The sequence below is a fragment of the Pan troglodytes genome, chromosome 15, assembly GCF_028858775.2.
Source record: "Pan troglodytes isolate AG18354 chromosome 15, NHGRI_mPanTro3-v2.0_pri, whole genome shotgun sequence".
NCBI lineage: Eukaryota > Metazoa > Chordata > Mammalia > Primates > Hominidae > Pan > Pan troglodytes.
In genome coordinates this window covers 70619583-70641091 of record NC_072413.2, presented here as the reverse complement: position 1 = coordinate 70641091, position 21509 = coordinate 70619583, and the positions used below count along the sequence as shown (strand labels likewise).

Sequence of the window (21509 nt, the reverse complement as noted above, 5' to 3'; positions counted from 1 at the left end):
CTAATGACTAAACTGAAGTTGTGCATTTTGGTTAGAATACCTTAGAAATGATGTTGTATCCTTCTCAGTGCATTACATCAGGAGGTATGTGATTGATTTACCCCATTACTGGTGACTCAGACATTTGGCCTTTCAGCTGAGATTTCAGGCTATTCTGTTTACAGACCTTGGATGATAACATTTTCATTCAGATATACCTCGGTTCATTTGGCAACTAGGGACTGAGTAACAACAGTATGCATGTGACTGCTCAGCACTGTCAAGGATAGGATAAAATTAAACATGGGGCAATGAATTTATTGGCCATTGGATTTATTTTGTGACCTAGTGGATCAGACTAGAAATTCACAAATAGTTAAAATCATGTAAGAGCTGTCATGGGGTAGTATGTGATTATTTTTGCCATGGATCTCAGTAGACAAGAAGATTTTCTTGGAGGAAGCCATCTAGATCAACAAAGAGCTCCAGATGGACCGTTGCTGTTGAATCTGTAGGCAAGAATGTCTATTGTCAGAGACAATGGAGATAATATTCGAACAAAAAGCAAAGCTGGGAATCACAACCTAACCCATGTAAAATGGCAAAAATCACCATTTGAAAACCCGCCTAAGTACCATTCCTGCTGCTCCTGTGCTTATCACAACACATCATGTTTGCTTGTAGTCCTTCTCAAACAGATGGCGTGTTCCTTGAGGGCAAAGGTGATATCACTCATGTCCTCCAGACAGTGCCTGACACCAATGTGCCATAATTATTTGTTGAAATAAACTGAGAACTGAGCAGTTTCTGAGATAATTAGTGGAAGTCTTACCAAATCTCACTCTATGCATAGAGGATGCTTAATAAATATTGTTGACAGAAAGAATGGAGAAGTCTCTGGACACAGCATCCAGTGGTTAAGTCAGAGGGGGCAGGTGGGAGGTGGTGAGGTGGTGGTGAGGGGTAAAGGAGAGAAAAGGGGGATGTCAGGACAGGGGTGGGGAGGGGTTGACCATGTGTGGAGGGGTAGAAAACTATGCCTTCTTGCAGGGGATTGAGAGCAGGAGACTAAGAACACAGCTGCACATTGTTTCATTTTTATGGCCTGCAGTTGACCTAACCAGAGGAAACAAAAGAGAAAATGGAAGTTAGGAGTGCCAAGTTGGGACTCACGCACGATTTTCTAGGTGGCTTTAGTGGGGCAAAGGAAAAATACATGTGTGTGTGTGTTGGGAGGTCGGGGTGGAAATTTGAAGAAACTGAAAGGTGTGGGGGAAGCTTATGAGACAGACTCACTACAGAGTGGCAGGTAACATCTGACCAGAGGGGTCAGGGCACTGGGAGAGGGACAGAAAGACTCCTGGCAGGGAGTGAAATGATGACAGATGCCCATGGAGAGAACAATCGGCAGGCGTTCTGTGGGAGGTCCCAGGAAAGGTCACCTGGGTTTGATCAGTCAAGGGAAGGAGCTAGAGGCAGGTGGTGACAGCAAAGAGCATGAGGGAAGTGGGGGTAGGGTGCACCAGCAAAGCAGATCAGAAAGGGAGACAGTGGGGTGGGATGGGGTAGAGGCAAGGAACAGGAGCAGGTGTGGAGGGAGGACTTGGTCAAGGAGGAAAGTTGGATGAATGGAGTCTCAGCTTTGGAAGAGCATCTAATCCAGGCCTGTGCACCTGGCCATTGAGTGATGCTTGGGTACCAGGAGAGGTGGGGCAGGGGAGGGGCCTTTCAACTTGGAAGAGGCTGAGCTGCTCATTTGCTTTTGAGCTTTTTTCCTTGCTGGCTTGGCCATTTTCCATTTAGGCCCATTCTCCCTCTTCTCCCTCCCTTATCGCTCAGCTTAATGTGATCTAGGCACTGTTGGGACACGCATCTCTGCTTTCAGAAACTGCTTCCGGGGTGAAATGTGGTAGTACTTGGTTTCATTGCTCACTCCTTTGTGTCAACTACTCCGTTCCAAAGACCAAAATGGCAGATTTCATTTCAGCTAGAAGCAAAAGCTATGCGTGGCTATCCAGGCAAAAGGGCCCACCTGTGTGAAACACCACCAGGTTCCAAGGCTGACAAAGGGATCACTGTGCTAGTAGAGGAGTGGAACTGGTCTCTTGGTTGGGGACTGTCTCCGACTAACTCTGACACACTTGAATCACTTGGGGCAGGGTTGGGGCTGAGTGTGTGTGCTTGTGAAGGAAGCAGTGTCCTTTTGGGCTTAGGCCAAATGAGGCATCTGATGGGGTTTTCTGTGGCTGAATTGGTTCTATACCATAGAACTACTCATTTCTACTTGGATGACAGGGAGAGAGATGACATCATAAAGGTCCTTTCTGGGGTGTTTTAACTGTGAAAAGATTCAGTTTGTTTGGTTTCTAAGTGGAGGGGATTTTTTTTTTTTCTTTTGCTAACACCCAGTTCTGCCTGCTACACCACCTGGGAATTGACCATCCAGCTGTGTTCTTTCTGCCTCTGGCCCAGTAGCAACTGACCTGCCCTATTCCTGGCTGATCTCATGCTGCTGAAGTTCAAGGCGCTGGACACACTACCCTGATTTTTGTTGCACCTGGCCTAGCCTCATTAACTTGGCGATTAGTTGGTGGTTTTCTTTCTTTCTTCTTTTTTTTTTTTTTAATTCATTTCATTTCTGTCACCCCTTAATTTTAATCTTTCTTTTTTAAGTAGTTGTTCCATGCTGTTGTTTTTTGTTTTATCTTTCATTGCCTTTCCCTCTGCAGTCAACATTATGACCTGGGGACTCCAGCATCCTTCAAGCAAGCCATTTCCGAAGAAGGTGAAAAGAAGCCAGGATGATTGGCACCTCCTCCTCCTCCTCTTCTTCCTCTTCCCTTGCCCAGCCCCCTCCTGTGCGTGTGTTTCAGACAACACAGGAGCCAGCACAGGAGTGGAAAATCCTGCAGCGCAACTCAGCTCAGCCCACAGAAGCCTTGGGAATGGCCTCAGTTTGTGCAATAAGAAGATTTTTTTTTTCTTTTTAAATCTTCATTATATTTTCTTTGATTGTCTGTGAGAAAGTACCCAGGTCCGCCTGGAATTACTCTACAGTAGAAATAACTGAACACAAACAAACTGATGGAAAAAAAGAGTTAACTATTTTATTTATTTCAATATTTAAAAGGAAAAAAGTGCTGACATTGCACAGTATTTTTGTTTAAAGTACCTCCTACTTCAAAAGTTAAGCGCAATTTTGTGAAGACGTGAAATCATAAGAGTACTTAATGTAAAATAAAAGACTGCATATTAACTCTAAAGAAAAATGCCCCACATTTTAAATAAGAAAATAAAGATCAACTCTGCTCTCTCAGGCTTTTTAAAAAGCCATTCATGTATGTGCTTTAGGTATTTTTATTTCTGCGAGTTGGATGTGGTAAGTGAGGAGTGCTCAGTTTTTTTTTTTTCCTCCTTCAAAAGTCTATTGAAAGTATTGGTGATGTTAAATGATTGTGTGTTAAGACTTGACTGAAATAACTTAGCCACAAATCAGCAGTTTCCCCCACCCTCACTGCCCCCTCACCCCAGGCAAGCCCCTTTTATCTGAATGTCAGAAGCAGCCTGCCTCCTAGTTATCATGTCTGATGAGGTCTAGCTCAGAAAGGAATTCCATCTATTGATGGAATATATCCCCTCAAGTTCAATAGATTCGAACACAGAGAGCTTTGTTTAAAATAATGCAGCAAAAAAAAAAAAAAAAAAGCAAAAATAAAAGCATCAGCTGAGGTGATATTAGTTCAGTCACCTAACAACTCCTAGAAGAGATGAGCAAAGGGAACCTTATGCTGAGCTGGCTTCTGGGGCCTGAGCTTCCAGAGCTGTCCCCAAGGGCTAGGAAGGCCGACCTGAAGGATGAGAACCTCAAATTCAGTTGCTGATGGGAGCCAAGGAAGACGGCGAGTGTTCTAACATGGCCCTTTCTGGCCGAGCTGGCGGAAGTGGGCGTTTTGGCCGATGGGATGTATCTCGGCGCTTGTCTGTGGCCCAGCAAAGGTGCAGGGCTGACTGGCTGAGCCACTGGGTTCTACCCGCAGGCTCCCCACTGCACTGGGCTTTCACACAGCCATGCTCTTGGGTTTCCCTCCCTTGTAAGCAGAGTCATAATAACACACGAATAGTCTAAGGCCGGGTATTCTGGTCAGCAGAGGTCCTTGAGTCACAGTGTTACTGAAATGGTTCTGAGCCTGAGAATCTCTTTGGCCTCTGAAAGGGCAGGGCAGGTGGGCACCGACTTCCTGCCAGTCCTTTCAGGTTTCCTGTTCAAAGCCAGTCCTGTTGGTGGAGGGGATCACCGAGAGTGTCTGTATCATTTTGTAGCCCTTTTCTCTGACGTTTTCTGGTAGAAAATGTCCCTTGTCAAAATGCTAATAATTATCATAATAATCTGCTTTCCAACCAACTCCCACAAGTGACAACCTGTGTAGAACTGTGATAAAGGTTTGCATAATGTAGGGTTTGTACCAAGTGTGTGTAAGTTTCTGTTAAATAAAAGTCTGTTTCCAATGCTCCTATAGCATCTCTGTAAAATTTGCTTGACCAACCAAGCTCATCCTGTGTGAGTTCACTTTCACGCCGTCATGCGGCAGGGACTCCTGAGATGATTCTTCCCACTTCCATGCCAAGATTTGTTGAACCTTGTTGTTTTATTTACAAGCATGGTCTAGAACAGCAGTTGCCACTGGCTTGGCTGACAGATGGTGGCCTGGAAAGTGAACAATGCCCAGGGTTGGTGCCAGCGTTCATTCTCTGAGCCAGGGTTGCTGTCACCCACTCCCCCATCACCATCACCATCATCACCCTCTTCATGGCCAAAATTGATGGATTGAAAGCCTGATTATGTGAACCGACTTAGTATACCTGTCCAAGGTTGCTGTCACACCTGTGCCAAGAATAGAAGTTTTGCACAAAAATGCAAGATTTAATGTGTGCTTAGAATAGGTGGGAGGTTAAAATTTTCATTGCCTGGAAGGTGCTGTTGGTGTAGCCTCCCAAGCTGCTGGTTGGTGCAGCTGTCAGCTGGAACCCCCGGGGTAGGCTTTCCTTGTGTGTGAAGATGGGCCCTCTTATCTGAGGGGTCCTCTAGGTCAGACAGAACCAGGTGAGCATGTCAGGCCAGGTCTTGACCTTTGAGCATTGCTGGCCCCCAGTGGGGCCAAGTGGAGATGAACATGACACTGTAATGCTGCTGCTAGTGTACTCCATCTTTCTTTAGACTGAATATCACGTTATGCCTTGCATTATGGACTTTGTAAGTTTTCCTAGCAGTAAAAAGAAAGCCCCACACCAATATGGTGCCCTCCTTAGGGTTTTTTTCCTTTTTATTGTGATGAAATATGCATTGCATAAAATTTGCCTTTCTAACCGCTTTTAAGATATAGTTCTGTGTCATTAAGTACATTTACATTGTCGTGCAACCATCATCACCATCCATCTCTAGGATTTTTTCATCTTCTCCAACTGAAACTCTGTACCATTTAAACACGTACTCCCCATTCCCTCCCCAGCTCCTGGCAACCACCATTCTACTTTCTGTCCCTCTGAATTTGACTCCTCTAAGTACCTTGTATAAATGGAATCATACAGCATTTGTCCTTTTGTCACGGACTTATTTCATTTAGTGTAATATCTTCAAGGATTATTTACGTAGATGTGTCAAACTTTCCCTACTTTTGAAGGCTAAATAGTATTTCATTGCATGTATAAACCACATTTAGCTTATCCATGTATCTTTTGATGAACACAGAGTAAAATGAAGTTTCACATATTTATTACACATCACCCACTTCCTATAGTGACTCAAAATTTGAGACATTAGGTTCAATTAAGAAGTCACCTAAGGAATAAAATATCTTCTTCCATGGGAAGCGATTGCACCCTCTAATTTACTCTCTAGAAAAGAGGACCTTGATTCTGATGGGCCAGTGCTTTCTACCTAGAGTGTGTCTTTCCTCATGACTCGGGCTTTCTTTGCAGATACTATCTTTGGGCTGCTCACAGGGATGAGAGGTCTGGCATGAAGGTGTACTATCCATCTAAATAACTAAGGATAGAGGAGATCCAGGATGATCAAATGTCCATAATAGTGGGCCATGAGGACAGGGACTGACTTTTTCACGTGTCTGATAATGGGTTGTAGGCCAAGAATGATGTGCTTTCTGTCTATAGATGGTCACTGACCAAGAGGGAGGGCAAAAGTACACACATGGGCCAGAGAATGAAAAAGAGAGAAAGAAATCATGTTCCTCATCCACTCGGAAACATGTAGTTACCATAGATGGTTAGCTCTGGGGTTGCAAATCCGATGCTGACAGAGCAGGTATCTTTGGTGAATGAAGCAGGGCAGGTGTGACATAAATGACAATGCCAGAGAGATGTGGAACAGCCCTTGAGGCTCAGTCTCAGGTCACAGGGAGACAACAGGAGTGGTAGGGAGTGTCTCAAACCAGGAAGCACCTGTGCTTCCAATGGGGCAGCCGTGACTCAGCTCAGGGGATGCAGCCTACAGGAGGTGGGCCCAGGGTTCCCAGATCTTTTTTTTTCAAGGGAGGTCACAATTCAAACATTTTGATGAGATCTCCCCATTTTTCAGTGTTGGTGATAAATGAAAAATGAAAACTGAAGATCAGCTTTGAGTGCCCTAACTGAACATGACCATGTGCCTACTGGGCACACTTAGATGGCTTTGGGGCAGCTTTTCCCAAGGGCTGCCAGTCTGGGTAAGGTGGAAGTTGAGGTTGGCATGCCTTGTTCAGATTCTCATAACAGCGGATCTTTGCCTTAATCTATGGATGCCTCTAGCAGTATCCTGACTTAGGATTGTTATGTGGTGGGAATGGGTCCCTGGGTTGGTCTCTGGATGGAGCTAGGTCATTATTCAGCACATGTTAGGGATGATTCAGGATATGGCTCCACCAGAAAACATTCCCCTATCCATTTCTTTTTCCTCTGCATGTACCTGGAAGACCTTCTCTTTAGAACTCTGGGTAGAGTTGTGCAGTTTAGAGATTTTTTTAAAAATTCAGTTTATTCTTATTGATGACCAGTTGTCTATTACATCACATTCCTTTTACCCTTCTTTTCTAAGAAACCCAAATCACTCCATGTAACTAGAACCATATTTGAGTTTTATTATATCCCTAAATCATCAGTTTCAGAACTTCCTTTCATTAAAAAAATCCTTCCGGAATTTTAATTTAAATTAACCTTGTAAGTATTTTATATATAGACTTTTACAAATTTTTTAAATTAAAATTTTTTGTGGATACATAGTAGATGTAGATATTTATGGGGTACATGAGATGTTTCGATACAGGCATGCAATATGAACATAAGCACTCATAAAGAATGGGGTATCCAGCCCCTTAAGCATTTATCCCTTGAGTTATGAACAATCTGATTATACTCTTTACATTATTTTAAAATATGCAATTAAGCTACCACTGACTACAGTCACCCTACTGTGCCATCAAATAGTATTTTATGTTTTATATGCATCTTATTTCAGAGTATACTTTGTAAGAGAGTTAGGCTGGCTTTTAAGTATGCAAACACTACTCGCTGGGGTCATGGTTGTTTTCTGGTTTTGTTTTCTTTTGTTGGGTTGGAGAGGAGGTTATTCTGAATAAGCAATTTTTTTGCCTTATCATTTATAATGGGGATCAGCAAATTTCTCCTGTAACACACCAGATAGTAAATATTCAAGGCTTTGTAAGGCAAACATCTGTCACAACTACTCAGCTCTGGGTGAAGCATGAAAACAGCTGTAGAGGATATGTACAGGAATGGGCGTGGCTGTGTTCCAATAAAACTTTATTTACAGAAATAAGCAAGCAGTTGGCCAGATTTGGCCCACAAGACATAGTTTGCTGATCCCTAATTTAGAAATGAGAGTATTGCACTGCTCAGTTGGGGGTGGTGGTGGTGGTGGTAATAGGGCATTTTCTAAGCTTCAGGACTATGGAAAGAGAATTTCACATTACCAGGTGAAAGGCTACTGATGCATTTCATGATCAGTACTGTAAACTATTTCATGGCCAAATGCAACAAATGTTTCACAGCCAGAAAAATCTCACCACAAGATTTTGGAAAGCTGTTTACTAGTTTTTCTAGTTTTGGTACAGAGTCCAAACTGCAATAGTGCCATGTTTACCAGAAGTGTCTATGAATAATCCAGCAATGCATAACAGTGACTCTCCGTTGTGGACATCATGACTAATATTATTCATCTCTAGCAACTTGGGTCTTATGAGTTAAGTGAACATAGATGGTAGAGTTTCATCTGTATGAGACAAATGATAGGAGACAATGAGTGGGGCCCGACTTGGGAGATGTGGAGTTGTTGCCGTTAGAGAAATGGTCTCTTTGGGGTCAGCACAGATTCTTTAATGGCTGTGGCTCCTTAAAGTGGTTAATTATGGAATGTTGAGGATGTTGCTGAGATATATTTCTTCCTAAGTACTCAGATTCTTCATATTCAGAATCACACTTTCCCAACTTCTTACTTCACCTCCCAAAACAACCAATAAGATAACATGTTCTTCCTTGGATGGTGGAGAAGATTACTGATGCCAGACCTACTACTGAATTGAAACCTTCTTACTAGTTGCACATGGAATGATCCTGAAGGGTGGTCGATGAGCTAGTCATGATAGGTGGTAGTAGTCAAGCTAAGTTGATTGAAGAGATGCTCTTTAGCCATTGTTAGTGGATACTCCATTGTGCTGAGAGGATCAGTGACTTTCAGACCTCAGGATAACTTTCAGTGGGGTTTATTGCTAAGTTACCCCAGTTACCTCCAAGTTTCCTGAAAAGGGGCAGTGTTTGGGATAAGCATGTTAAATATCTGTTTCATTTTCTCCAAGCTCTACCCTGTGATCACATATGAAGTCACCCAGAAGTTAGTTTTCAGGCATAGACCAGGAGGAGAAAGAGTCTTCAAACTAAAAGTTAGAAAACGCTATGCTTTGTATTTTATTAAACATTGTGTGAACAACACACATCGTTTGGTTACCTGATCTTTCTTTACACCAGACTAGGAAATACTTTTTTGAGAGGTGATGACAGTGGTCATCAATGGTTTAGCATCAATCTGCTTGACTGGATTATGTTGATTGTATTATTAGCCATCACCTGGCAAGGCACAATTATAGCTGAGATAGATCTGGAAGTCGTAGTGGATCACAAGCTGGAGGAGTATTGTGTTGTTTATTTTTAAGAAAGCATGATAACCAAGCTGCGTTAAACTAGGAATGATGTGGAAGGTCTGGGAAGCAATGCTTCAGCTCTATTTAATATTTGACACCACTGTGTTTGAATTAGCGGAAAAAGACTGTGGGAAATCCAAAAAGTACAGAAATGCTTATTAACAATATGTTTAACAGGATGAACAATAAGTCCTTTAAGGAAAGGTTTGTGGATTTGGGGTTGTTTAACTTGGGGAAAAGAATTAGGGGTCACTTAATAGCTGTTATTATGTGTATCACTGAGATAAAGGCACTGACCAGTTACATTTGGTCTCCAGGGAGCACAGGAGAAACACCTTGGTGCCTAAAACAAATAGACAAGGAGTTCTTTTGACACCAAGCATTTTAGACTGTCGAGGCTGATGGGGAACTCACTGATAGCCAAGCATTTCTCTTGCATAGAGGTGGGGGCATGGGTTAGATGACCTCTTGGGGTCCCCATTTAGTTCTGTAATGTTTTACATTATAGCTAGATGACCTGGAAGAGTTGGTGCCTAACTCACCACCAGGAAGTGGGGAGACGTGGAGAAGATTAGTTTCACGGATATGTATTATGATCACTAACTAAAATTACATTTCTAGGCTTGTTTCTATTCACACTGAAGCAATGTCTCAAGCCTTTTGTTGACTTCCATTGTTTTGGTAGCATGAGCCACCAGCTGAAAAGTGAATGCAGTGGCAAGACACATTTTCCTCCAGAGAAATGCCAAGTATGTGAAAAAGAGACAGTGAGAAGAAACTGTAAGAACAGTAAGGCCAAAAGGCCACCAGGTGAAAATGGTTCTGCTGAAACTCCATCTGAATTCCACTCCAGTTTTCATCTCATTGGACACCACCACATCCAACATCATCTTTGGTGCATGGATTTCATAATTGCTCACAGGACTTGGATATTATTCTCAGCATGATTTTGGTTGAATGACCTCACTAATATTCATGGTTGTCTACTATGTCGTCTCCAATCTGGGGAGGAAAGGTCTTATTAGAAGATGAATTTAATTATATATACAATTATATTTATGTTACATATATAGATAAATGACAAAAATTCTGCTTCAGAAAAGAAGTGATTGGCATTCTTTCTAAATAATTTTAAAAAGAACTCCAGAAAAATTTTGCTCTGTGTTTGATTTAAAGAAGTAGCAAGGATTGTACCACATTTAGCACGTGAAGTGAACTTTCTGTGGACCATACATATTATGGAGTTTGGGGATGGAGGTAACTTATGTAAGAAAGAATGTAGTATGAATTGCCAGCATGAACATTTGTGCTGAAACTTCTGCTTGGCTGAGTGATGAGTACAGAGAGACTGGCAGTTTGTAATCCTGAAAACTTCTTTAGTTAAAATAGATTGTTTTACCCTCCATAGATCTCAACTTTTTGTCCATAATTGAAAAATAGATCAATGTGTTTTGACCACATGCTGCTACTTTGTATAATGACCCTCCAGTTACTGGTTTTCTTTATACTACTTATAAATGAATCAAACATTTACCAAATGTCTTGTGTTGCCATAATGTGCTAGGTTCTGCAAGACAGAAACAAAGGGGAACTGGAATAACCTTTTGGGGGATACTTTCTATGCATTAGTTACTGAGTCTAGGCTTTTTATAGATATTAACTTGTTAAAGCTATATAACAACCCTTTGAGATTAAGATTACAATTTGTATTTTACAGAGATGGAAACTGAGGCTCAGAGAGATTGAGTTGACAAAGGCAGTAGTGATTGCTGGTAAAGTCTGATTTTTCCAATCAAGGATTTTTCTGGCTCTAAAGCCTTCTCCACTGTGTAAGACACCTTTTCTGTTCTGGAGGAGGTGAAAGAGGTGGTTAGCATATTATTCAAGACAAGACCATTTAAAATTAAGTGCCAACTTGGTGCAAAATGTGAGTGCCAGGTAGGCTCAGGAAAGGGACCAGTGCAGGTTGGAGTAGTGGGGGAAGTATAGAAAGAGGCATAGAGTTGGGGTAGACAAAGAGAAGGCAGACCACTGAGAGCAAGAGTGGGAAGTACCTGAGCAAAAGCTCAGAGGTGTGAATGGGCCCAGGAGGCTTGGAGCCCGAGCAGAGATGAGCGTGAATGGAGTGGAAGGAAGATCCCGGGCTGCTGGGGGGAGTCACAGGTATGTTACGAGCGTCCACACTGTCGTGGGGCTTGATTCACTAGGGCATTAGGGCACTGTAGGAAGGAGGAGGCTGGCCACGAGCTCTTGAGCAGGATGCATGTGATGTGTAGGATGACTGTGAGGACAGCTGAACTGGGCATGTTAAGGAGTTTGGGTTTGTCTACCTTTCCCCACCAGGTTGCCTCTGATCCTGTCGTGGTTATAGGATCCTAGACCTCATGGGGAAAAGAAGTGATCAGCACTCCTTCTAGTTGTAGATGTCGTAACAGAACCCCAGTTTCTCCTGTCTTCTGGGTGATATTTACCCAACTGATAAAATCTTCAAAGTGCTGAGTGTCAATTCCATGGGCATTTCCCACCAGTTATTATTCTGAAACCAGAGAAAGTGCGATGACACTACCTGCTGGGTGGTAATGCATTTGGGAGGAGTGTGGGATATCCTGAGATGCTGGCTGGCTCCAGAAAGCTTTGTATCTGACAGGCCAATTTAACTTTGGGATCAAAATCTATGATTGTTCTCCTAGACAAGTTGGAAAAGGGTTTATTTGAAAAAGCACCCTCTATCTAGACTGATAGGTCACTGAATGTGATGCGAGGAAAAGAGAGGAAACCAGGCTGAGTTGCTGGCCGTGAAGCTCCTTGGGGTCTGACCCTCAGCTGATTTACTTCTTGGAGGACCTGAGAAGGGCTGAGCTTGCAAGCCCTGACTGCTGGCTTCCATTTCCATCACTGATTCTCTTTGCTCTTCACCTCACCTTGTCGGTAGGCTCCTCGCTGGCCCCTGAGGCCGAAAGAGGTGCAGCCATGTGTGAGGAGTGTGCACTGGGAGTCAGGGGATCTTAGCCATCCACTCCGTGGAGGCCCGGAGTGGTAGGCCCTCCCTGACATGCTGAATAATCAACAGTGCACTCTCAATGTAATCTTCCTAGCAGCCTTGTCAGAAGTTATTGTCCCACTTAGCAGATGAGTAGACCAGCACTCGGAAGGGTTAAGTGACTCAGGCCAAAGCTATGCAGAAGTGATAGGGCTAGACTAGACTCTGGGTCTTCCTTCTGATGTTCGCATTAGTGCATGTGCCATTGCATGTTACTCCCAATAATGTTCAGTGACAATTGTCTTGCTTATGCCTGGCTGAAAGTGGCAGATCATTGGACTAAAGAGGTTATTTGACAGCATGGAATTGAAACCCACAACAGAAGAATATCCATCCTCCTCCTGAGGAAAGGAAAAACAATTGGATATGAGCCTTCACATTGACCTCTCTTCCCACCCTACCCACCTCTGCATCATCTATACAGCAGCTGGGCCTTGTACAGCGTGGTCTCACCCAACCCTTGCAAACTCCCTCTTGTTCATCTGCCTTCAGATTGTAATGTTTATGTAGATCTGGTACAGCCCGCATTCTGGGGCCCACTGTTCATTGTGCATTCAGTGCAATGGGGCAATGTTCTGTTTTATGCACCCACCTATGTTACCTACATAGTGGTTTGAAATTTCATGGTGTGCTCTGCGATAAACACCCCAGGTCTGCCTCTGAGGGCCATATTAGGGCTATTGCAGGCAGTCCTCTGAGTTGATTTTGCCCAGCAGAGGTTGAGAAGGTTGGCTCTAAAGGAAGTCTCTGTCTGCTAAATGGCCCAGGGAGAAAGACCTTGCCTCCCTGCTTCTCCTGCCTTAATTTCAGGAAACTCTCTGCAGCTTCCCCCGCCTCCCCCCAGCACCATCCTTCTGGTCTCTGCTGTGCTAATCACAGCTCATTCTGGCTGCAAGCCTCATTTGGGGAACGAATGCTCCAGGACTCCCAAAATGGGAGGAGGGAAATTAAGGACAGTTGGCCAAATGAGTCAGCCCACCACCACCAATGAGTCATGGGGACCACCCGCCTCTCCAAGCCCGGGAAGCTTTGTGGGGAAGGGCCCTCTGTCTTGTTCAGGGCTCACTGGGAAAGACTTTCCCCGTAGGCTTACCTTTGGAGCAGGTGGTGCCGGCTTTTATTGCGAGAGAAAGGGAACCAGGCTCACTGAGAGTCAATTCCACGTTACCCCAGGTTCTCTAGCCTCATTGTCCCTTATGTGACAATCCTGTGATGTAGGGGGTGTTCCTATTTTATAGCTGGAGAACTAGGGTTGAGAAAGTTTCAGTAACTTGCCCAGGATCAGGAAAATGCACATGTGCAGTGACAGAGTCGTGCCAGCCCCAGGGAGAACCCATCCTGGCTGTGAGTCCTGTTGCCCATGGGCTGGTCAGTGACGTGGAGTTATGCCAGTGTGCAAATGAGCCTGAGCTTCCCAGCAAAGGCAATCTGGGTGGTTGCAAAGAGCCAGCTGCTCTGGCCAGCCTGCCCCATGCTGGGCAGCTCTGTGGGACCCTACCACGACGTGGCTGGCTGTGAGACTGTCAGGAGGAGAGCAAAAAAACCCTCAGCCCCTGGCAGGACACGTTTCCTCTCCCCAGATTTCTTTGCCTCTTGTTACCCCATTTTAAGGCTACAGACATCATTTGGTTGTACTACTTCAAAGGAGATTCCATCTCCATCTTTGCAAATAACGAATACAACCTGGTATTAGTCAGATGATCTTGAAAGTTCCCAGATGCCATTTTGGTGAAAATGTGACATTCAAAAAATTACTTTCTTCTTCCGTCCCCCTGTCTTCCTGACTTACCTCCATTGCCCAAACACAGGAGCACTTCTTAGAGAGGCTCCCCTTCTGTGAAAGCCTTTGGAGCTGTCCCTTTTGGAAACTTCTCCCTCCTAAGAGGCTGGGAAAAAGAGAGCTGGGTGCAGAGCAGACAGTGCCCAGGAATATTTTGGCCCTGGCTTCTGATGTGCATTCATCCTTCCGGAAGGCAGGGTCAGGGAGGGGTCAGTCGCTGGCTGAGGCCCCAGGGGCTCTTGTTTGCTGTGGTGGCTGAACAGGAAGAAGGAGCAGCCCCGGAGCACGATGCCAAGATTCCAGACCCCCTGCCCGCCCCCATCCTGGGCCACCTCCCTCAGGGGCCAGGGCCATGCTGCAGAAAGACTTAGGAGACCTGGTTACAGTTCTAGCTCTGCACCACCTCTTCCTGTACCCTGAGCAAGTCACTTTACCTCTTAGAGGCTTGGTTTCCTTCTGTGTCTAAAGAAGGGGTTGGACTTGGTGGTCTCCAAGATTCACTCTGGTTCTGACAGTGTCTGAGTTGATCAAGTGAGGAACCCATGATAGTACTATCCTCTTTAAGAAAGTTGTTTGCATTTTAACTGGGGATTTTTGGAAGGGTGGTTTTTAAGCCACTGGAGCGACATCAGTGGTGGACGTTTCAGGCACTGTTCCCGGGTGTCTGTGGAGGAGAGATGGCGTTTTGTATACCTCCCACCCACACACGCTGATCCTGTCTTGGAGGGAGATGCCTCCTTTGTCCTCTTAGCTCACCCATCCCTGTGACTCCTTCTGACCCCCTAGCTCCATCCACCTTTTACCTTGAAGAGGCAGATGGAGAGGCAGCATGGAATTAGAGGGGGCATCTGTGTGTATCCAGGGTACCTATGGGGTGTGCACCTACAGAGAGCCGCTGGTCACAGCATTGGCTGGACCCACTCCAGATGAGGCTGTGTTGGCCACAGGTGCTGCCCTATCCTCAGCTGTCAGGTGCAAAGACCTTAGAGCTTGTCTAACAGAGAAGGAAACAGACAGCAGAGAGCCATCGCCAAGATCTCCTGGCCCCTGGGGCAGTGCTGGCCTGAGTCTGTGGACTCGTGGCTGAGTGGAGTGTTCTCTCCCAAGCCAGGCTGCTTCCTTCAGCTGATCCCTTTGTCCAGTCTCTTTTCTCCCCTTTCATTTCAGGGAGCTGATTAACTTCTTTGTGTTTTCAGCCTTTCTAGATCCTCGCCTTTAACTCTGTCGGGGCGGGGTTTGGAAGTGGCCTTGACCTGGTTTTGCCCTGGGGTCATTCAGGGAGTGCCTTTAATCCCGGATCTTAGATTAGCTACCACAGCTGGGTAGCTAATGAGCAGTCCCCCCTCATCCCCAGGCCATCCTCTGGGTCCTCATTTTTCCCTCAAGGGCAGCGTGGAGTGTGGATGGGGCGGGAGGGTTGTGGAGAGGAAAGCAGGACTTTAGCACAGGGGGGGATGTGTCTATTGCCCCAGCCCTCTGGCAGGGGAGGCCACCGGATGGTCAGAGCCCAGTGCTCTCTGGAGTTTGCTCATCAGCCCCTCGGCCTCCTGTGTCAGGGGAAGGGTCTTTCCCAGTGCTTGTTTCCTGTGGCCGAGCGGTGTAGTGGTTACTTGCATGGATGTTGGTTGGAATAAGATACGTGTTTTCATCCTGTCTCTGCCAGCAGTTGGCTGGGTTGTCTTGAGTAAATTACTTAGCTGTTCTGAGCTTCAGCTTCTTTGTCTATAAAATGGAGACAATAATACCTGAGTCACAGATTGTTTTAAGAGGTAAATAAGGAAGTGTGTTCAAAGTGCCTAGCACATAGGAAGCGCCTCATAAAGTTGTAGCAATAGTACTAATAAATTAATCCCCCCCCCACCCCACCCAGGGATGAGTGAGACAATTGAGTTTCTGCATCTTTTAAAGAGTTTGGCCAGAATTCTGGTTAAGCTCCTGAATAAGCAAGAACCAAAATCTCTTTTCTGAGTTCTTATTCTTTCACCCACTCCTTCCAGCCCCCTTCTTCTTTGTATCCCGTCTTCTTTGTCTCCTTCCTTCTTCCTCTTCTCACTTTGTTGCTTCTCTCTGTCCTCACTCTTCTGGAACCTGTGATGACCTCTTTTCTTTACTTATTCATGATCCAAAGTGCATCCTGGCACTTCCTAAAGCTGGTGCCATTCAACTAATTTTCTGCTTGCTGTGAGTTCCACCTCCTGCCTCCATAAAGACTCCACAGCCCCCCAGCTGAAGGCTCCCCTCCTGGCTGGCAGGGTACTCATCACCCCTTGGGATGAGGATTTTCCCACAAAATCCTTTCCTAACTTAGGTCTTTTAAACTTTCTATTCTTTGGGTTCCCAACCACCATGACAAGTGGATATATGAGTCTCGAATTCAGAAAGAGGTTCATGCTGGAGATATAAATTGGGAATAACAAGTGTATAGAAGACATTGAGGGGAAGTGAGTCCACATAAAAGGAAGAACTGGGAGAAAGGGAGAAGACGAGGATTCAGCAAAGAAGACCAAGAAGGGGCAGCCAGCGAGGTGGGAGGAGAGCTAGGCGAGTGTGTGGAGAGGGGAGAGTGTGGAAAGGAGGGGCATGGAGAGAACTGGCCCTTTCCAGTTGTGCTAAAAGAAGAAGGAGCAGAGAAATTGGGTGCTCAACAGAGGGGGATGCTTGGTCAGGAAGGATCTCTTTGGAAGATGGGAGCTTTTATGGCTTGTTTGTATGCTGGCTGAATGGTCTGCTAGAAAGAGAGAGAGAGACGTTGACAATGCAAGAGGGAATAACAGCAGGAGCAAAATTCTCAGGGTGAGAGGTAGGGATCCTGGTGCCAGTCGGCTTTGGGTTAGGAGCTGAGACCGTTCATTCCCGGTAATAGGAGGGAGACAAGCGTAGGGATACAGAGGCAGGGAGCTGGGTGGGTGTGGCATGGAGAAGATGCGATAGTTTTATTCTTTTTTTTTTTTCTTTTTTGAGACAGAGTCTCACTCTGTCACCCAGGCTGGAGCGTGCAATGGCATGATCTCAGCTCACTGCAACCTCTGCCTCCTGGTTTCAAGCAATCCTCCCACCTCAGCCTCCCGAGTAGCTGGGATTACAGGCATGCACAACCACACCTGGCTAATTTTGTATTTTTAGTGGAGATGGGGTTTCACCATGTTGGCCAAGCTGGTCTTGAACTCCTGACCTCAAGTGATCCGCCTGCCTCGACCTCTCAAAATGCTGGGATTAGAGGCGTGAGCCTCCGCGCCTGGCGCAATAGTTTTATTCTGATGGTTTATGTATTTTTCAACTAAATAAGGAGAGTGTGAGGATGGGGTATAAGATATGGGAGATTTGAAAAGACAGAGAGAGATGGGAGAATAATTTGACTAGGGAAATATGGGGACAATGCTAAGACCTGTGGTCACCACTGAAACCACGACTGCTCAGCACAGTGGTGTATTTTTCTGTGCTTGGTATAGGCCAAGAGTAGGTGAAGAGTTGGTATTAACTGGAAGTTGAGTAAGTAGGAAAAAGGGGTAGAGGGGTAGGCAGACACGTGCAAGGCTGGATGTGGAATCTAAGATAGGTGCATGAGCAGTGACGACGTGAGAGGAGATATGGTGAGAAGTGGTACTGTCCGTGGACTGGAGCTCCTGGCGAGATTAAAGAATTGATGGTGTCTGCCTCACTGCCCTCAATAAATTAGGACCAATCTTGCTACTGCTAGCCATCTCCTCATGATTTTTGGCTCAGGTATATTCCTCTTAAAATAGTTGAATAGACGCTAAAATAGAAAATGATCAAAAGTAATGCTTGTTCTAGGGCTGTTGAATCCATTCATGATTTAATAGGTGCAATCTAATTAGGTTGCAAAGATACTCAAAGCTTCATAGTGAAACAATGGAAACCGTGTCTTAAATGTATCCTAAATCTTTCCTACTACTCCAGTTGAATCAGTCCTACAAATACTGGAATGGGCATTTGTGTTTGTTTTTAATCCTACAAAGGAAATAATCTAAATGCTTTGTCTTCTAAAAGATCTTATCTTGGGGAGAGAGTATATGGTGCCTGTCTCAAGTTGCTGAGAGAAGCTAAGACCTCCTGTTTATGCAGGAGACCCACAGGTCTCTGGCAAGGAGAATTGCTATCGGGAAGACAGCTTGTGCCTGGATACAGGCCAGTATGGATTGATGTCCTTTGCATGCAACAATCACAGGCCTGTCTGAAACACTTATGGGTATGTCGACAATGGGCTATGGGGTTGAAAGAAATACAGAATTTCTGGGAATGGGCATAGAGGTTTAGTGGTGCCAAAACAAAGCAGAAGAGTGGTAAACCTTGGCCTTTTGTTCTTTTAAAGTTTTCCAGCTTAACAAAGCAGTAGTACATAGCCCATGGTCTTGATCCTCATAATAGAAGAAGGATGAGGTGGGCAGGAAAGACTTTCGAGCCCTCATTGAGCAAGGCTGACTCAGGATGAGAGTGGTGGGAAGACTTGGCTGAGGTTCCACACGCTGCATTACAGAGCAGCTTGCTGATGTGCAAGAGTCCCCAGGAGACGCTGGCAGCAGAGGGTCTCCAAGTGTGTCCAGGGCCATCTGCATCTGAGCCCCCTCAGGGCACTAGCTAAACAGGCAGATTCCTACCCACTCCAGGGCAGGGGAATTAGAAGCTTTGGGGCCTGAGAATCTGCATGTTTAAAACATCTCTCCCGGTAATTCTTCTGAACTCTGAAGTTTGAGAGCAGCCGGGTCGCCAAAATGGCATTGCTGTGGCTTGGAGAAATGAGAAGACCAGTGATGGACATTTCCACTCTGAGGTCCTTGTTCTCCAAAGGAAAAATTCCCCATGGAGGCAAGTAGGGCAAAAGAGATGGGTGCCTGGGATGTGTGTTTGAAGGAAGAGGGTGGAGAAAGGTCTTCAGGTAGATTGAGAGGCCTGGGTAAGCAGTAGTCATCAGGGGCTAAGAACTTAAACAAGGGAATCCGATTTATGAGCAGCCTCCATGGGGTCTCATCCACCAGCAAAGTCAGACTTGTTTTACTGGTTCCAGCCTTGGAGTCCTGTCCCTGACAGTGGCCAAAGGGCTTTTATCTGAGGTTGTGGGCATCTTTCTGGATGCACTTCGTAAAGGCAGTGCACTGGCGATGCTGAGGGCACTCATGGGCTTGGAGTCAGGTGGACTCCACTTAGTGGCTGCAGAGCTGTAAGCAGATTCCCCATCCTCCCAGGACTTTGGTTTCCTTATCTGCATTAGAGGGTAGAGAAGGCATCACGGAAGTGAGGTCTTTTGGACTGGACTTGGAGGATGAATAGAAGTTCCCAGGACAGGCAAAAGGTGGAAGTAGTAGTTTATTATTCTTTTATTCATATCTGCATGGACACATTCACTCCTTTGATGAGAGTTTTTTTGGTGGAAAAGAGAGGAGGGAAGTCAGTGTGGAGAGAGTGAAGACTGAGTGGGTGTCCCAGAAAGGGAGTGAGTTTAGAGAAGTGCATCTCAAAATACCCTGTGCATGCGCATCACCTGGGGATCTTGTTAAAACTGCAGTCCCTAGGTCAGATCCAGGGTGAGCATTTCTAACCAGCCCCCAGGGGATGCTCATGCAAGTGGTCGATGGGCCCACTTTTGTGTAGCCGGAGTGTAGACAACCTGTTTGACAGGTTTGGCCATGAATGGCAGTTGAGAGATAGTGAGAGACCTTTGTGTGCAAAAGTGCAAGTCAAAAAGAAGAGTGGTTTTTTTGGGGGTGGGGGGTGTAGGAGCGTTGAGGGGGTGGGATGCGGCAAATACTTTTCTGTGTTATGGTGGGGTTGGGGTCCATGGTGGGAAAAGAAGAGGAATCTTAAAAAGGCAGCTGTGGCCAGACAGCAAAGAGGCTTGCAATGCTAAGAAGCTTACTTCATGCTGCAGGCAATGAAAGACAGAGGAATTACTTAAGGAGGAATGGGTTGATGCCTTCTAGCTGGTGGAGTAGAAAAAATATTCGCCATCATTAAAAAATCCCTTCTTACCAGCTTGGGCAGCATAGGGAGACCCCATCTCTATATAAAATTTAAAAATTAGCCAGGCATGGTGGCACATGCCTGTAGTCCCAGCTACTGGGGGAGGCAGGTAGGGGGACGTGGATGCTGAGGAGGAAGGATTGCTTGAGCCAAGGAGGTGGCAGGTGCAGTGAACCAAGATTGCACCACTGCACTCTAGTCTAGCCTGGGTGACAGAGTGAAACCCTATCTCTGAAAAAAAAAAAAAAAATCCCTTCTTAGCATCTCTGTTTGCTTTGAAGACAGAAGTATGTGACTGTAGCAATACTTGAGTCCAACCACAAAACATGGCCACCATTTGGTTTGGGTCTTAGCTGTTGTGATAGAGTTTCTGCCTCATGGAAAGGAAAACAGAAGTTATATATCTGACCAGTGACCTGCTTAAGATGTGAGTCCTTAATTCTCACATGAAACTTTTAACCTATTCAGCTTAATAGTGCCTAGCTCAGGGATGGCAAGTTGGTTTCTTCTTGTATGCAAACTCTAGACCAGTGACAGCCACTTGGAGTGCTGTGCTGAAAAGGATCATAAGGTCTTATCCATGCAGATTGGAAGACAATGTTGAATTGATTAGTAATGTCTGCCCTGGGTATGGGATAGAATGGTGGTATATGTGCCACATATTTAGCTATCCCTGAAAGGAGGTCAGATTTCTGGTGATGTATTCCTAATTCTCTCACACCTAATGCTCAGGTGAACCAGAGCCATTTTAGAGATGGTTGATGGTTTCATTTCTCTGATTATGGAATGGAGTTTGTCACTGCTTATCCAGAAGGGCCTCGTGAATCTTTGAACACTTGTGAGGCTCTTGTCTACCCTTACAAAGTACCAGGAAAGGCCCTCCTGCTGCACTACTTTAATATTGATGGGTGTTTTTGTACTGAATAGGCCAAATAGACTATATGTCTTAGGGCATCATTTCTATTAAACCTGAAGACAGATGCTGGTAACTGGAAATAGCCATTGATTTGCTTTCTCTTGTACTATTCCAACTCTCTAATTTCTCCAGAGGAAAAAAAGAAAGCCCATGTAAAAATCATCCCCTCTAGCTTTCTAAGTAAGCAGCGAGATCAATTCTCATTCAGGAATTTGTTGGATAAATATTTATTTGATTGTCAGGAAAAGTGGATGAATCTTAGATGAAAATTTGGCCGATGGAAACAGATCTATCAGTTGGGTTTAGTGATCACAGATACAGGAGGAGTGCAGACCCGGTGCTGCCTGGATGTTGGGGCTTGGAAGCAAATGCATGCAGAGGTAATACGACGCCAGATGGTGCCGGGTTTTGTTGTACTCCCATGGAGCTCCAAGGATGTTTCTCCCGTATGCAGTGTTGGCTCAGTGCAATTGCTGTTTCTTCTTTTTGAGGGTGTTGAAGGACATCAGGTGTCTCCAGGGCTCAAGACACCTGGGTGAGAGACTTCAGGGAAAGCTGGTTGTCACCATCATCATCCTCATTTTCCATTCTCCTGCCACTGCAACTTGGAAA

At 45.2% G+C, this 21509-nt stretch overlaps 1 protein-coding gene across 2 annotated transcripts in view; it reads left to right on the top strand.

Moving 5' to 3' along the window:
• Positions 1-21509, top strand: part of DPF3 (double PHD fingers 3) — a 285829-nt gene that overhangs the window by 229307 nt on the left and 35013 nt on the right. Inside the window, exon 10 of one of the 2 annotated variants that reach the window (XR_008539040.2) lies at positions 2709-3316. The exons of the other annotated variant lie outside the window; for it this stretch is intronic. The gene's annotated coding sequence lies outside the window, so the exon portion shown is untranslated. Of the gene's footprint in view, positions 1-2708; positions 3317-21509 lie in introns of those variants that run through there. 2 annotated transcript variants of the gene reach the window in all.